This window comes from Peromyscus californicus, unplaced genomic scaffold (assembly GCF_007827085.1).
Source record: "Peromyscus californicus insignis strain IS unplaced genomic scaffold, ASM782708v3 Scaffold_8__1_contigs__length_139910024, whole genome shotgun sequence".
Classification (NCBI taxonomy): domain Eukaryota; kingdom Metazoa; phylum Chordata; class Mammalia; order Rodentia; family Cricetidae; genus Peromyscus; species Peromyscus californicus.
Window position 1 is genome coordinate 107,146,926 of NW_026294606.1, and position 3,680 is coordinate 107,150,605.

The window sequence follows — 3,680 nt, forward strand, 5'->3', positions numbered from 1 at the left end:
TGCTGCCACTTTGTCTGGTTGCAGGCCTAGAGAGTCTTCCCAGAAACTGTGCCAGCAGATAACCCTGTGATGAGTGAGTGACACGTTTAGGACTGCACCATCTAATACAGTCCCCACTGGTGGCCACTTGTGTGGCTCTTGAGCGCTTGAAACACAGCTCCTTCGAATCGAGAAAGTCCAGAAGTGTAAAACACACCAGATTCCAAAGGTTAGTACAGAAAATAATGTGAGGCATCTCAATAATAGTTTATGTTGATGATACATAAAAATGGGTCTGTTTGGGATTTAGTTCAAGTTAAGATAAACTATATTTGTATTCTCGTTGCAGTGGGGAGAATTAAACCCAGGGCTGTAGGTAAATGGGCAATTGTTCTGCTACTGACCTACACCTCCAACTCCAAACTTTATTATTAAAATGACTTGTTTGACATGTGATTAGCATGCTTGAATTACTAGGTTCAATATCCTGCACTGAAACAAAAGATCATTTCCGGTTACATTTTTATGTAGTTATAGGAAAATTTGAAACTACAGATGTGGCTCACATTATGTCATTTCAATTTTACAGAGGAGGAAACAAGCTTCAGAGAGCTTGAGCGACATGTTCTACAATGTCTGCCCTAGGGTTTGTGCCCCCAAACGACAAATGCCCTCCCCAAGCCCTCCCCAAGCCCTGCTGTGCCAGAATGTTTCATGCTCAGAGTCACCCTGCTCCCCTTCTCCCTGACTTGTGACAGTCAGTAGTACATTCTGTGTTTGAGGGCAGCCTCAGAGTTGGTGCTGAGACCCATGGGTGTTACAAGGTCCCCAAGATGTCCAGGTTTTGTTGTCTGACCTTCCTTTCTGTCCTTGGCCAACTCCAGCTACAACTGAAGGGCCTCTGCTACTTCAGCCCCTACCAACTCGGCAACCAGCTCTGGTCCCTTCCAGGTTTCTCGCCACCTCACCTGACAGGAGCATCCTAGGGGGTGCGGATCCATGGCCAGCTTAGTCCACAGGGAATAGTCCCAGGTTTCTGCAGCAGCAGCTGTAGTAGAAACCATGACACTGGGAGAAAGTTCTTTGTAACAAGAGCTCCAGGAGATGTTAGCTTCATGTCTGTATACCTGCTTTGGGGTCATGGACTTGGTTCCTCTATGAGATATTAGGGAGGGAAACCTGTGGCCCTAGTCTGGACACAGATTCAATTATGCCTGTGCCCTATATGGGCCTGCGTCTCTGAGGCCCACCCTGACCATCCAGGAAAGGCTTCTCTGGCTCTTGTGAGCAAGCAGAACCTATCTTGTATCCTTGAAATGCACCAAGGATCTTATTCTGGATGAAGAGTCAAGACCTAGTAATAGGTCGCTGGAGGCGTTTGGGATCCAGCTGGGCCATCCCATTTGGATATAAAAGGGTCAGATTTTAGGCTGTGATTATAACATAAGGAGGCCACATTGCGTTTTTTTAATAGTTTTAAATTTGAAAAATGAATTAAGAGAAAGGACTCGTGGAGTGAGAATTCTTGGCAGCCTTGGTATAATTACAAAACCAGCTCCAATTTTCCAAGTTCTTCAGAGTGCCAAGCCACAATCCCCAGAAGGGCTGGACAAGGTCTCAGGCACACCCATCAGAATTCAGCTATCCTGCCACTTCCAGAAGGCCACCGTCATGCCTCCTTACATCCAGATGCCCTGGTGTATAGCAAGAGAGGTCAGACAGATCTCCAGTGCTCTGCTACTGTCTTCATAACCTCGTCGATAAAATGAGGGTAATGGTAATTCTCAGACAGTAGGGAGGGGGCTGGACCTGTGCTCCAGGCCCTTTCTTACAGTTCATATTATTAGCTTACTTCCCCTTTGCCAAAGCCACCTGCTCCTAACTGGGGAAAAGGTGCCTCCAGGCACCCACATACACGCCCTTTGCTCCTGAAACCCGGAGAAAGAAGCCAACCTGAAGTCGAGGGCACAGCTGTCCCTGGCCCTGTGTCAGGCAGTGACTACTGAGGGCCCCCCTCTTTCCTGTCCTCCCACCCCTGCCCCCGCCGGAGGCAGATGTGCCCTGAGCTTGGGAAGAGGAGATGCAACAGAGTCAACTCCACTCTTCTTTTTCTTTCTGCTCTCTGTCCCTCCCTTTCTCCCTGTCTTCTTCCCCTCTCTCCTTCTCTTTCTTTTTATAGTATTGTGGACTGACCCTAGGGCCTCCTGCACGCTAGGTAAGTGCTCTATCTAAGCTACACCTCCAGCCCTGTTTTTACTTTTATTTTTTATTTATTCTCTGGAAATGTCATACACGTATACAATGTATTTTGATCTTATCCACCTCCTACTACCTCCCTCCAGTTCCTCCTGGGACCCACCAGTCCATCCCACTCCCAACTTCATGTCACTTTTATTAATAACCCACCAAGTCCCATTAATGTTGACCACGTGAGACTGGATGTAGAGCCATCACTGGATCATAAGCAACCTATCAGTAACCACATCCCCAAAGAAAAGTGACTCCCTCTCTCACCAGCCAACAACTGCCTATAGCTCCTCAGAGAGGCATGGTACCTGGGGGCCCTCTCTCCTCCTTTTGCTTTCTATTTTGAGACAGTCTCCTGGGTTGCCAGACTGCCTCTGAGTCTGCCGTCCAGGCAGATCTTGAACTCACTGTTCTGCTTCATCCTCCCAAGTTGCTGGGACTCCTCGACTACCCCACCAAGCCTGGCAAGCTCCCTTCTAGCCTTCCAGAACTCAAAGTTAGAGGCCCCAGGCCCAGAGGTACCCTGGGACCAGAAGTACCTGTCTAGTATAATGAAAGTGACGGGAGCTAGGGATGTCGAGAACAGGTGCCCTGCCATCAGCCCCTGCCAACCCTGCTCTCAGGCAGTATCCTTCTCCCCAAGGTGCCCCCCAGCTGTCCCTCCCTACCTATGGCCAAACATGCACTTTTGCTGCACGGGTCACTATCCCGTGTCCCCAGCCCTTCATTCCTCGGTCCTTCCACTGTCTGCTGCCTGTCCAGCTGCCTCAGTGGGTCACAATGCTCACTGAGACTCTAAACCCCAATGTGAGCAGCCACAGGAACTCCCTGGTCTGGGACTGGAAGAGAAGGAAGTACTTCTGGTGTGAATTTAAGGGGACACTCATTTTTAGGTTTTGGAAAATACAAAGTTTAGGCCTAGATTTTGTGCCACCTTAAATTTTCCTTCCAGGCCTGGCAAATATGGGCAACTAACACAATCAGTTTCTCTTAGGATTCTGTCCCACCCTCTGGGGACATTCTCTGGGGGGCATTCTCTGATCTCTTCTTTCTCACCTGTCCTCTGCTGTTCTCTTTCTCCTTGCTACTGGCCACTACTTCTTCCCCTCACGCTATGGGAATCTGTTCCATTTGTACACCTGTCGCTGCTGATGGCTCCTCCGTAATTCAGACCCTCCCTCCCCGCAAACCCTTGCCCTATGGATCAGCCCTACAGTCACATTAGGCTCTCACCTGGGAACTTCACACCTGCCCTGTCCTCTACCTCAACCATGCTATCCCTCCTTTCTGCCTTGGAACACTGGCTAGAATTACATTTCTTCACCCAAAGAGAGAGCCTCTCCTTCCTTCTGCTCCCACAGCTACTGCTCAGGGCCAGTCCCTCCTTGATTCGCTACCATTGGCTTCCCACAGCCCAGAGCAGCACTGGACAGAACATAGATACTCAGGTGGAC